The 14,249-nt window shown below is 49.1% G+C and overlaps 1 pseudogene across 1 annotated transcript; it reads left to right on the top strand.

Moving 5' to 3' along the window:
- Positions 1–977: 977 nt before the first annotated feature.
- Positions 978–13,893, top strand: LOC308588178 (cathepsin Z-like; annotated as a pseudogene). Its single transcript, XR_014013513.1, has 6 exons — positions 978–1,391; positions 5,306–5,469; positions 6,893–7,072; positions 7,478–7,628; positions 10,598–10,760; positions 13,397–13,893. The product of XR_014013513.1 is annotated as a cathepsin Z-like (transcript).
- The last annotated feature ends 356 nt before the right edge of the window (positions 13,894–14,249 follow it).

Raw genomic sequence — 14,249 nt, forward strand, 5'->3', positions numbered from 1 at the left:
CACATGATGGGAGCCACCCCTTATCCGTCACTGGGAAGCAATTCGTGGCCCCTTTAACCACAGTTCTCAGGATTACTGTACCGGGGCGTGTGCGCGCGCTTTAAATGCATGGCTGTGTCTTGTTTTCTATTGCTCCGCCTCGCCTCCCAGTCACTTGCCAGGATCAAAGATGCCCATTGTCGGGTGTTTCGATCCAGAGGGACGTGCGGGTAAATTAACATGCAGCGAGCTGTGCTGCGAAAAACAAAGCAAATCCCAGACGTCAAGGCCCGGCCTTCCTGGAGTCACAGTTTTTCAAAGGCAGCAGTGCGCACCGCACTATGCAATGCGCCCATGCCTCGAAACCATGGTCTGTGTGTTCTGCACTGGAGAGGCGCTTGGGCATTCCGGGTTTGTGTGTGTTTGTTTTTTAAGCTTGCCAAGTTGTAGAGTTGGGAGGGGCCCCGCGGGTCATCTAGCCCAACCCCCTGCAACCCGCGGGCATGAATGAGCTGATGCCAGCCAGCCGTGATTTGATGGTGCGTCTGGCGGTGATGAAAGCCCCGAGATGCGCAGGTGAACCTCCCGAGGGCGGCGGCATTTAACTCTTCCTGCCTCCCTCGACGGCCGCTCTTATCAGATGGCCAACCCCTCGTTTCGTAACCCTGGGCGAACCAGTCGCCCTTCCCGCGCCGGGGCGGCGCCGAAGCGGGTTATAAGGCGCGAACTTCGCCGCAGCTCCTCCACCCAACCGGCCCCGCGCGTTTCCGGCTCCCACCGCCATCCGCAGCAGCCGTCTGGCCGGCCGGGGCGCAGCTTTCGTTCGACGGAGCGGGACGAAGCGCAAAGAGCCGCCGTCGAGCCGGGACCATGGCCGGGCGCTGCCTCCGCCTGGCGCTTCTCCTCCTGCTGCCGCTCCTCGACGCCAAGGCCGGGCAGAGTTGCTACAAGCCGAGGATTCCCAGGCCCTACGCCGTCCGGTAAGAGCGCACTCGTCCCTGGGAGTGGCGGGGTGGGAGCATGGATGCGCATCAGGAGGGGAGGTGGCCTGAGCATGCGAAAAGTGCATGGCCTTCGCTAAGCGTCCAGAATTGGGGGAGCTGCTTCTCTCCCCCGGCGATTCCCTACAGACAGCCGTCCGCTGCAGCCCGGGATCTCCGACGGCTCTCCTTTGGGCTGCGGCGAACGAACCGGGCGGCGGCCGGATTGTTGTGGGGAGACCCCGAGAGCCCTGCGGGGATTTGTCGCGTTCTCCCCGGGGATTTTCCTCCTCCTCCTGCTGCTGCTGCAGGCGTGGTTTCCCGGACGCCGCTTGAAAAATAACCGGCCGGCAGCAGGCGAGCTGCAACCGCGGCAGGAGCAGATCTGGGCGCCGCCCAGCAGCGCGGAGGGTCGTCCAAAGACGGCCCAAGGTCCGTGCAAGTTGGTGGCAGAAGCGGCGTGTTTGGACTCGGAGAGGGAAAAGCTGGGCCGAGATTTTCCTGCTTGCCCCACAAGCACGGCCTTGGGGTGCGAGGCTACCTCACAGGGCTGTTTGGAGGATGAAATTAAATTCTTGCAAGCCACCCTGAGCTGCTGAAGGAGGGTGCAGAGCTGAAATAGCACCCTATTTACAGGGGGAAAGGCATGGCTTTGAGGGTAGCATGTTTGGTTTTTTTAGCCTGGTGTTGCTTAGTGGAGGAGCACATGCAGAAAGTCTCTGTTTTCTCTAGGCAGGGCTCAGAAAGATTCCTGGGTGAAACTTGAAACCCAGATGAAGCAATGATTTCACTGTGTAAGGTAACTTTATAGAAAGCTGGTGTTCTGAGTCAGACCATTGGGCCACTCCATGGACAGAGGCCCACTGGAGTGGGAGTGGGGGCAGTGTGTCCTCCACCCCAGTTGAGGGCAGCAGACCAGAGGCTCACGCCTCCTGCAGAGAGGCAGGGCAGGGGGTTCAATAGGAAATGCCAGGGGACTGCCACTGCCCTCTCCGCTCCAGCATCTCCTTCCCAAGATGGCCACCTCACTTTGCCCAAGGCCTTTTTGCTGCGGCAACCCACATGTCCGAATTCACTTGGTGTGGTGATCCCATTGATTATTTTTCTTCCACAAGTGGGGGGCTCAGCTTTGGGCTTGGTGGATTTTAACTGCCAAGGTAGCTAAGGACCTTGAATTGAGACATCCAAGTATATTACGGCTGAGCATATTACAGTGATCTTGGCTCAACTTCGCTGGCTGTCCATTACCGTAGTTTCTGGACCCAATTTAAAGTGCTGGTTTTGACCTATAAAGCCTTAAAGGGCTCAGGACTGCAATGCCTGGAGGACTGCCTCTCCCCATATAAACCCCATATGACTCTGCTTTCATCCTCTGAGGCCCTTCTATGTGCGCCTCCTCCATATGAAGTCTGGAGGGTGGCAACACGAGAACGGGGCCTTCTCTGTAGTGGCTCCCTCTTTGTGGAATGCTCTCCCCAGGGAAATTTGCCTGGTGCCTTCATTATATATATATTTTGGCGCCAGGTGGAAACGTTCCTCTTCGACTAGGCCTTGGGCTGATCAATATTCTACAGCCTTTTAAATGCATTTTTTGGGAAGGAGGGTGGGTATTGTTTTGCTGTTTTGTCTTACTTATTTACTTGTTTTTATCCCGTATTTTATTCTGTGAACTGCCCTGAGATCTTATGATGAAGGGCAGTATATAAATCTAATAAAGGAACCAACAAAAATAAATAAATTCACTTAGCACTTATGAGCACCTTGTGGCAAACCATTACCAGATCTCCATCAGAGGCCAGTTCCCAAGAGTTAAAATGTAAGGCTTCGGCCTTTGCAATGCTCAGTTGCAAGTGTCATTAGAATACGCCAACAAAACAAAAGTTGTAAGAGGTATTACTCATACCAGTGAAGGATCAAAAACAGTAATTATTTTGGGTTTACTTATCAAGCCTCTTTCACAATCCACTCGTAGCTTGCAGCCTACAGCTGTGGTTCTCTGAGGGTGTGGCAGGAGAGGATTCACCGACGGTCAAAGACACATCTAAACATTTCAGTATAGCACAGTAGATTATAGCATCTAAATTATTATTTGCGGATATGCAACCAGAAACAGTATGCATGCGTCTCTTTGATAGCATTGGCTGCTCTCCTACAGATCCCTATGGGATATTGTTGTGAACAGCGAAGATCAGGAAGGATGTGTTGACGAGGAGAAGTTTGTTTTTGGTCTCAAATTAGACCTAATATAAATGGGATTACCTTCGCAAAAGCAAGCTCACGCCTCTCCTTGAGCTTGTATGCATACTTAAGGAACATATGCAAGAGACTCCTTTATAATTATATTTTGGGAGTGATTCATATTCCTATGGAGCTGTGTCATTTTATGTTTTGTGGATGCCCCATGATCATCTTATAAAGTAGTTGTGCTCTGTTATAAATCAAGCACTGCTAGGTGTTGTTTCGTTTTCGTTTTCCAGTCCTGTCAATAAAAAAATTTCGGTTTGGTGTGAGCAAATTTTTATTCCGAAAGTGTGACCCAGAGAAAAACGTTTTGAGAACCACTGACTTGCAGGTTGGAAAATGCTGGCCTATGGGAAGGGGCAGCCTCCCCTATGAAGCGCAGTATGGAGCAGCAGAAACATTAATAAGTTCAGAAATAGAGGCGTACTTTTCAGAGAGACGGCATTGGAGCCTCTGCTCCAGACTCCAGTGTGCTTGTGGGGCGATGGAGGACAGGATTATTTCCCCCTTTTCAACACACCCTTATGGCAAGGGTGGGGCTTTCTAAATCAGCTTGCGTGTTTTGTGAGTATATCTAAAGGCCTCTCCCGTGAAAGGTGGAGCGAGCTTGTTTTCTCCTGCCGCAGATAATGGCATCCAAACCAAATGGCTTCAAGTTACAAGAAAGGAGATTCTGACTAAACATCAGGAAGAACTCTTCCTTGGAGGTTTCCTTCCTTGGAGGTTTTGAAGCAGAGGTTGGACGGCCATCTGTCATGGATGCCTTTAGCTGAGATCCCTGCATTGCAGGGGGTTGGACTAGATGACCCTTAGGTCCTTTCCAACTCTACGATTCTGTGGGAGAAGGAGTCCCTCCAGATTGAGTCCTGTGAGTTATAAGGAGTGGCGGGGGACCTGCAACGAAGTGGTGCAGTGTGAAAAAATGTCACCTTGAGGATGCCAGCCAGCCAGCCATGCCCTTTTTCAGAATGCACTCTGGTGTGGATGGCCTGCATAAAGATCCACATTCAGAGAATGAGCTTCCTGTGGGTTTATACTAAAACTGAATTCTACTGTCTGCAGATCCCTTCCTTTTATTCGCGTTTGCAAGTACAGTGGTACCTCAGGTTAAGTACTTAATTCGTTCCGGAGGTCCGTTCTTAACCTGAAACTGTTCTTAACCTGAAGACCACTTTAGCTAATGGGGCCTCCTGCTGTTGCCGCGCCGCCGGAGCACCATTTCTGTTCTCATCCTGAAGCAAAGTTCTTAACCCAAGGTAATATTTCTGGGTTAGCAGAGTCTGTAACCTGAAGCGTATGTCACCTGAGGTACCACTGTACAGTGGTGCTTCGGGTTACAAACACTTTGGGTTTCAAACTCCGCTAACCCGGAAGTAGTACCTCGGGTTGAGAACTTTACCTCAGGATGAGAACAGAAATCGCAAGCAGTGGCAGCAGGAGGCCCCATTAGTGAAAGCACACCTCAGGTTAAGAACGGTTTCGGGTTAAGAACGGACCTCCAGAATGAATTAAGTTCGTAACCCGAGGTACCACTGTACTGTGGTGCCTTTTAAGTGTGTTTTTTTCTGTGGTAATTTTGCGACAAGGACCAGAAAGCATGTCAAGGCCCACTTTAAGCTGCCCGTCAAGAGCTGCTGTGGTCACCTGAGTGCTCTGAAGAAATGTCAGCCTTGTGGCAATCACATGATCGCCTGGGAGGAATTTTAAGGTCATTTGGCCTGGATGAGTCATGCGATTGCCAAGCGAGAGAGGAGGCTGAACAAAGCCTGGTTGATTTGCTGATTAGATTGTTGCTCCAGGTTCAGACCCCCCAACTCACAAACTAGGCTCACACAAAGAATATTGGGAGCTGTAGTTTTTTTAAAGGGTGCTGTGAATTGTTGCTCTGTGAGAGGCAATCTACAGTTCTCAGGATTTAGGGGAGGCCATGTTTACGCAGCCTCTCAGCCCATCTTACCTTGCGAGGTGGTTGTTTATGATGAGAGCGAGGGGCAATATATGTTGCCTTGATTTTCTCTGTAGGATATTTTCAGAAGAGAGAGAGTTTTTCAGCTTTTTCTCTCCAGGCATAGGTTAATTCACTTGCTTTCCCCCCTTGCAAACAGAACCTACCCTCGTCCTTATGAATATCTGGACACCTCAAAACTGCCCAAGAGCTGGGACTGGAGGAATATAAAAGGAGTCAACTATGTGAGTGCCACACGCAACCAGCACATCCCACAATATTGCGGATCCTGCTGGGCTCATGGCAGCACCAGCGCTTTAGCAGGTACGGAGGTGTAAGCTATTATTGCTTCGTAGGACTTGCTTCTCTGTCATTCTTGGCTCATATCCCCATGACTGGTCAACAGATACCGTATTTTTTGCACCATAACACTCACTTTTTTCTTCCTAAAAAGTAAGGGAAAATGTCTGTGCGTGTTATGGAGGGAATGCCTACGGGTGGCATGCCTACGGATTTTCCTCCTCTAAAAACTACGTGCATGTTATGGTCGGGTGCGTGTTATAGAACGGTAATTTGTTTTGCATTAGACCATTGCTTCTTGGGATCTGTCCTGTTGGTGGGAGTACATAAAGAACAAAGGAGATTCCCATTATTGGCTCACACCATTTGCCCATCGAGTCCAGTATCCCTGGCTCTGACAGAGGGGGGAGCCATGGTAGAGCACTCTTTTTTGCAATATTACTTACCTACATTGGTTGAAAAGTCAACTTTGGGGTCAAAGTGTAACTTAAACAGTCACATAGAATTGTAGAGTTGGAAGGGACCGTGATGGTCATCTAACCCAACCCCTTGCAATGCAGGAGATTCCGACTAAACATCAGGATGAACTCTGTGACAGTAAGGGCTGTTCAGTAGTGGAACAGACTCCCGCGAGAGGTGGTGGATTGGAGGTTCTTACGCAGAGGTTGGATGGCTGACCCTCATGGATGCTTTAGCTGAGATTCCTGCATTGCAGGGGGGTTAGACTAGAGGACCCCTGGTGTCCCTTCCAACTGTGCATTCTGTGAATCTTTTCCCCAACCTGGGGCTCAAACCCACAACCCTGAGATTAAGAGTTTCATGCTTTGCCAACTGAGCTATCCAAGAGTTTGCATTGCTTTATTGTAATGCTGTATTGTTTTTAACACTTGATTGGAAGCCGCCCAGAGTGGCTGGGGAAACTCAACCAGATGGGCGGGGTATAAATAATAAATTATTATTATTATAAATTATTATTTGTTGCTTGTTTAATCCTAGCCTCCCCTTCCCTTTCTCTCCTGTGTTCAGGTTTAGATTATAACCTGTCTGGGGCAGCGGCCTGCCGCCTTGTAATCTGTCTTGTGATGTGCACATTGATGGCACTATACAAAAAGATAAACTGTGTTAGGATTGGGTCTCCCAGTTTTCTTTTTAAAAAATTACTTTAACAGCAAGCCTATGGAGGGATAGGTTCTGAACTGAGTCTGAGCAGCAATGGTGGAGGTCTATTCTCCCCCAGCCCCACTGTTTTCCTGAGCTTTCCCCCACCTGAAGCTGCTTTTTAACCTGCTAGGCATTTAACCTCTTCCTTTCTGTGATTCAATCCTAAAGCCCACCCCTTGAATACTTCAAAGTTAAACTATTAAGAGAGCCAATGAGGGATTCCTCCCACGTATTATGTGGTCTGTGACATGGAATGGCGAATTATGTGTTTCTATTTGTTTTCCAGATCGCATCAATATCAAGAGGAAAGGCATTTGGCCTTCTGCCTATCTCTCAGTCCAGAATGTGATTGACTGTGCCGACGCTGGCGGCTGCAGCGGAGGGGATGACTTGCAGGTCTGGAGTTATGCTCATGAGCACGGCATCCCCGACGAGACCTGCAACAACTACCAAGCTAAAGACCAAGGTGTGTGAGATCCTTCCTGCGTGAACCTGGCTGTAAAATAGGGAAAACAACAGCATTCTTTTTACAGCAGCCTTGCTAAATAAGTCCAGACTTTACTAGCCTGCCACCCACTGCAATCCAAAGTGGAAAACTAGAGTCCTTGCCCTTGAAAACAGGATTTTTTCATATCCCTTCCCTCCACTTTGCTGGTTTTTAAAGGTAATGTGTGCCTTAAATGTGATTTTTACATTTATTTATTTTGGTTGTTAAATATTCCAGAGTGACTTGAGTTACTTGGAAAGCAGGATAGAAAAAGATGCAAATAACTAAATAACTAGGCTGCACCAGCTCTCCTGCAGCAAAATTTCATCTCGTACTTTTAGCTGCAAGATCCCTGATATCAAATGTAGGTGCTTGTTTTTGCAGACTGTGATACGTTTAACCAGTGTGGAACATGTGATACTTTTGGAAAATGTCATATGATAAAGAACTACACCCGCTGGAAAGTTGCTGATCATGGTACTGTTAGCGGACGGGAAAAAATGATGGCAGAAATCTATGCAAGTGGTCCTATCAGGTAAAGCACTACAAGGTTGCATAATAAGCATGGCCCATGGTCAAGGATGATGGGAGTTGTAGTTCATCAACAAATGGAGGGCTACAGATTACCCCGCCTCTGTTCCTTGGGTGGTATGGATGGTATTATTCTTTAAAAAACAAAAACCAGTGAAACAGCCCTGCAATACTGTAAAGCAAATTGGTTGGCAATTTATTCTTTGTTTTAGCTCACACAAGGTGCCAGCCCAAATAAGTCTGTTTTCAAAGCATAAAAACGCAACTCAAAGCAAAACTGGAGAAGTTATATGGCAACAGAACAAAGTAATTTAAAAACACAGACCAGTTTTACTTTTATTTCTTTAATGAAGTAAAAATGGCAGTATAGATTCTAGCAGGTGCTGCGGAAAACCCCCCTATACTTTCTAAAATAGCTCTCTTAATTGAAGTTAGGCCTAAATTAGGGAAGCAAAACTGCCTGAAATAAATCTGTTTTAAAAATCTACTTAAGAATTTGCTTAGGAGCCATCTAAGCCTCCCACCCATGGCGGGAAGGAATTTCTGTACAGTGGTACCTCGGGTTACATACACTTCAGGTTACATACGCTTCAGGTTACAGACTCTGCTAACCCAGAAATAGTACCTTGGGTTAAGAACTTTGCTTCAGGATGAGAACAGAAATTGTACTCCGGCGGCGCGGCAGCAGCGGGAGGCCCCATTAGCTAAAGTGGTGCTTTAGGTTAAGAACAGTTTCAGGTTAAGAACGGACCTCCGGAACAAATTAAGTACATAACCAGAGGTACCACTGTAGTATGAAAATACAGTGGTGCCTCGCAAGACGAAATTAATTCGTTCCGCAAGTCTCTTCGTCTTGCGGTTTTTTCGTCTTGCGACGCGCGGTTTCCCATAGGAATGCATTGAAAATCAATTAATGCGTTCCTAGGGAAACCGCCTTCAGTCCAGGTCCGGGGACAGTCTGTCCCCGGACCTCTTCTGAAGGCTGGGGGGGGGGACAAGGGCTTTTCTTCTCACCCCCAGCATTTTAAAAAACCCCGGGAAAGCGGAGGACTTCTCCGCTGTCCAGGCAATCTTAAAATGCTGGCGGGCGGCATTTTAAAATCGCCCCGGACAGCGGAGGACTTCTCCGCTGTCCGGGGCAATTTAAAAGCCCCTGGGAAGGCAGGCAGGGGGGACAAAGACTTTCGCCCCCTGCCCGCCTTCAGAAGGTGTTCCCGCCCCCAGCCCCGCTTCGGAACAGCGTTCCGAAGTGGGGCGGCTGGGGCAGCTGTTCCCGCCCCCCCTCCCCGCTTCGGAACAGCGTTCCGAAGCGGGGCGGCTGGGGCAGCTGTTCCCGCCCCCCCTCCCCGCTTCGGAACAGCGTTCCGAAGCGGGGCGGCTGGGGCAGCTGTTCCCGCCCCCCCTCCCCGCTTCGGAACAGCGTTCCGAAGTGGGGCGGCTGGGGCAGATGTTCCCGCCCCCCCTCCCCGCTTCGGAACAGCATTCCGAAGTGGGGCGGCTGCGGCAGATGCTCCCGCCCCCCCTCCCCGCTTCGGAACAGCGTTCCCAAGTGGGGCGGCTGGGGCAGATGTTCCCGCCCCCCCCTCCCCGCTTCGGAACAGCGTTCCGAAGTGGGGCGGCTGGGGCAGCTGTTCCCGCCCCCCCTCCCCACTTCGGAACAGCGTTTTAAAATGCTGGGGGTCGGCAGCTAACGCTTCGCTCCCGACCCCCAGCATTTTAAAATCTCCCCGGGACAGAGACTTCTCTGCTGTCCCTTGGAGATTTTAAAATGCTGGGGGTCGGCAGCGAACGCTTCGCTCCTGCCGCCAGCATTTTAAGATCGCCCGGGGCAGGCGGGGGGGAAGGCAGGCGGGGGGAGCAAAGACTTTTGCCCCCCGCGGCCTTCAGAAGAGGTCCTCTTCTGAAGGCCGGCTGTGGGCGAAAGTCTTTGCTCCCGACCGCCAGCATTTCCCTATGGGCTTTCGTCTTGCGATGCAAGCCCATAGGGAAATTCGTCTTGCGAAGCGCCTCCAAAACAGAAAACCCTTTCGTCTTGCGGGTTTTCCGTCTTGCGAGGCATTCGTCTTGCGGGGTACCACTGTAATGTAATTCAGCCCCCCAACTGGGTGCCCTCTAGATGTTTTGGTTTATAATTCCTTTCACCCCACTGGCTGGATGAAAGTTGCCATCCAAAACACCTGGATGTTATTGAGGTTGGAGAAGACTGATGTAATAAGCAAAAGTGATGTTTCTTTAGTGACCTGGTGTGGTTGAACCTCCTATTCCAGTATACTATGGATGTATTCCCATGTTCAGAATAGCTTCCAAAATTACAATTTAATGCTTGGAAGAATCTTACTAAATGAGTAAGACTTCAGTCCTGTTCGTGTTTACCTGGGAGTAGGCCCCATTGAACTTTGCGGGACTTGCATCTGAACAGACATTACACACCGTGTTGTTGTAAGCTTCGCTCTGTTTAACGTGGCCCATTAAATGTGTTTAATGTGTGCCTTTTGGCAGATTTCTATTTACGAGCTAACTCGGTTTTTGCAGTTGCAATTAGACTAGCAACAACTTCCCCATGTCTTCATTGTGACTGCTCTTTTAAAAACCAAGTGTTTTCTCTTAAACTGCAATGACCTCTAGTCTGTCTGAAAGTCTCTAGCAGATCCTGACGCCGCCTTTTGAGAGTCTCTTCCCCATGATGTTAGCAAGGCCCATTGAACTCAATAGGATTGACACTGGAGTGTATATGTATAAGATTGTACTGTTTATCCTATGAAAGCGCCAATTTGTCTCACGCCTGACGCCCAAACCAGTCTTTGCTCAGACCGTGCACCATTTTGCTTAACATTTTCCTGGAAGCCACATTGTTTATTTTAAAAAACCAGACTGAAAGCCATTGACCCTTGCCAGGTTTTTACCCAAAGTGGCTATTCAAAAGCTGTTGGTTTGCATTAGCATTTTTAATTGGATGTAATTTAATTTATACAGCTGTGGGATCATGGCCAGCCCGAAGCTGCACAATTACACTGGAGGACTTTATGCTGAATATCGTCTGCTGCCGTCTATAAACCATGTCGTTTCTGTCGCTGGCTGGGGTGTCGAGAACGGAACCGAGTATTGGGTTGTCCGGAACTCTTGGGGCGAGCCATGGGTAAGCAGGAGATGAAGACCACAAGCAACATCTCTCCACAAAGAGAGGTTGGAGAGTCCTATGGACAGGGCCTTCTCAGTGGTGGCTACCCTGATGCAGTGAGGTGTAAACTGTGAAGGATGTCTTTGATCCCCTAAGTCAAGGATGGGAAACCTTGTGCCTAGGAGCCAAATGAAACCTTTCTGTCTGGCCCTCAGAATGGTCCCCAGGCCTCCCAAGCCACACCCCCTCTTCCTCAGGCCACACCCTTCACCAGCCCTGCTTTGTGCTCTCCCTGGGTACTCTTGCCTGGCTCAAATCCCTGGGATAGCTCAGTTAATAAATCATGAGAATTTAAACCCCAGGGTTGTGGGTTCAAATTTGACATTGAGCAAAAAGATTCCTACATTCCAGGGGGTTGGGACTAGATTACCCTTGTGGGTCCCTTCCTACTCCACATTTCTGTGAAATGTGCGCTCGAACTCTGACAATGCTTCTTGCTTGCTTGGAGGATAGAGGGAAGCAGGCGTGGAAACGAGCCTCCTGCTACACGAAAGCAAAATTTACATTCATTGCTCTGCCCACTTTTGCATCTAGCCACGCCCACCAGTGGTTCATGGCCCTTGAAAGGTTTGGTAGAGAGAAATGTGGCCCTTGGCCGAAAAAACAACAACATTCCCTGTCCTAAGTAATAAAGAGTAAGAATGTGGGGGGATGTTGGACAGAGCAAGTCTCTCACCTTCCATTATATAATAATAATAATAATAATAATAATAAATTTTATTTATATCCCGCCCTCCCCAGCCAAAGCCGGGCTCAGGGCGGCTAACAACAATAAAATAATCAATCAAATAATCACACAATCTAAAAATATTTCATTATAAAAATTAATTAAATCAAATTGATGGCAACCAATTAAGTAGAATTATGTGCAGGTTGCCAGAGGAGGGAGTCAGGCTGCGCCCTGACCAAAGGCCTGGCGGAACAACTCTGTCTTGCAGGCCCTGCGGAAAGATGTCAGGTCCCGCAGGGCCCTAGCCTCTTTTGACAGAGCATTCCACCAGTTTGGAGCTGCAGCCGAGAAGGCCCTGGCTCTAGTTGAGGCCAGCCTAACCTCTCTGAGGCCTGGGACCTTGAGGATGTTATTATTTGCAGACCGTAGGTTTCTCTGTGGGGCATACCAGGAGAGGCGGTCCCGTAGGTACGAGGGTCCTAGGCCGTATAGGGCTTTAAAGGTTAAAACCAGCACCTTAAACCTGATCCTGTACTCCAGTTGTGGCGCCTCCGAGGCTCTGTGCCCAGTGTGACCGAACCACTCGTGTTCCCCTAAATCAGAGGTTTTCAACCTTTTTGGGTCCACGGATTGCTTGGCCAACTAGTCTTTCTCTGGCACTCCTGTGGAGCTCAGGAGCCGAGTTCTGTCACCCCTTGCCTACAGAGCTGGCAGCCTCTCTACCCTTTTTCGAACACCCTTGAGTCTTTCTTCAGCCTCCTCTCCCCTCTCCTTGGGAGTCCTCTGGGCAGTGGCGTAGCGTGGGGGGTGCAGGGGGGCCCGGCCGCATGGGGCGCAACATCTGGGGGTTAGGGTTAGGGGGCGCAAATCCACGGGTTAGGGGGCGCAAATTACTTGCCTTGCCCCGGGTGCTGACAACCCACGCTACGCCACTGCCTCTGGGCAGCCACTACAACCGCCCCTGGTCTCTTAACTTCTCCAAAGATAGGTGTCTCCTCACATTGCCCCACAGGGGCCTGAGAAGCACCCCCTGGCCAGCCCCAGAGGTACCATTTGCCTGGGGAGCTCATAGCTCAGAGCTGCAACAAACAGCTATGCAAGCCTTTGGGAGGCAGAGATGCAAGAGGGCATCAGAGGAGGGCAGGAAGGAAGAGTGGCAGAGGCCAGAGTTGCCCACACACCCCTGACCATCATTCAAGTAGACCTTCTCTACTTAGAGATGCTGGGGATTAAATCTGGCACCTTTTGGATGCAAAGCAGATACTTTGCCAATGAGTAGTCAGTCAAAATAGATTCTTCTGATTTTTAAAAGTTGATGAGGACAATAGCTTGGATTCCTTCTGTTCTGCTCATGGATCAGGGATTTCCTGCCTTGCCACTTCCAAGCTGCAATGCCTTCTACATCCTGTATCTACAGCTGAGCATGGGGAGATCCTCTGGACTGATATACAGGAAAACTGGGAAATCCCCCTCCCATTTTGCATGAGAAGAACTGCTTTTGTTTTCACACGGGGCACTACTGGATTCAAGCTGATTATTGCAATAATCTCTCCAGCGAGGATACAGGCCAGTGTTCTCCTGAGCTCTGGAGCAGGAAATAGGGTGTGGTTTGCGGGAGTGTATGCCCAAGTTAGCAATAACCAATACCCAACCAACCAGATCAGTGTGTTTTGTGGCTGGAGATGGCAGGGGCCCATGATCCAGAGACCTGTGATTTCTGCTGCTTGTTAAGATCCCTTCTTGTACGTGCACATGATAGATCTGGAAAGACAATCTGTTTCTGCCCATGCAGTTACCTGTAGGTGTTTCTGACATGTGTTGTGCAATGAGCATTTTCAGGGCAGCACCGTAAGGTGAAAAGTTGGCTGAACATGAAGTTGTCCTGATACACCTGTGCACTGATGCAAATTTCATCTCTTTCCAGGGCGAGAAGGGCTGGCTTAGAATCGTAACAAGTGCATATAAAGGGGGGAAAGGAGCGTCCTATAACCTTGGCCTTGAAGAACAATGTGCTTACGGAGACCCAATTCTTCCTTAACTCTGCGGGAGGAGGATCTGGAAACACCTGGTCAGAAGGCAAGGACTGTCCCAGCCCACTGCTTCGCAAAGGGATGAGTTAATACTCTGCAGCAGCCATTAATCATGGAACGGTGAACCTTTATTCTTTCTTGAACTAAACCTTTCTCTTAAAAGAATTCAATGTTGTTTATGAAATGACCCAAAGAATGACATGCACTGATTGCACTGAGAGAAGCAAAGCAAACAGCTTTTATTACTTTTGCATACGGAAATTAGTTAATTTTTATCGTAGTTATTTTATAGCTTTCTGGGGAGGGAGGGAGTTTTTTGTTTTTGAAAAAAATGTTAATATTGGGGAGCAGAGCTCTTAAATAACTTGAAATTAAATTCTGTATGAAATTATGCAGGTTGTAAATTTCTCACTGTACAGGCATAGTGAAGAGGATAAGATGATTTGAATCAGAAAAGCTTGGGAACCTGAGTGCTTCCTTGCTTTCTATAGGGCTAAGCTTTCTTGCTGAAAGTCTTCAGGAGCTGTTCAGTAACAATGATGGTATTACAGAACCAGCTGTTACGTGACAAGCTATTGATGGTCCTCCTTTCACTCTTGCCCCAAAGTGGGCAACCTGTTATCTTCCAATAGGTTGTTGGGTCTGCACCCCCCTCCCAAATAATCCCAGATCATTCGAGCTGATGGAAATTATCGTCTCACATCCCTGGTCAAACACAGGGTTTTTGCACTCATCCACCATCCATCT

Source organism: Podarcis bocagei (genome assembly GCF_964188305.1).
Source record: "Podarcis bocagei genome assembly, chromosome: 5".
Lineage (NCBI taxonomy): Eukaryota > Metazoa > Chordata > Lepidosauria > Squamata > Lacertidae > Podarcis > Podarcis bocagei.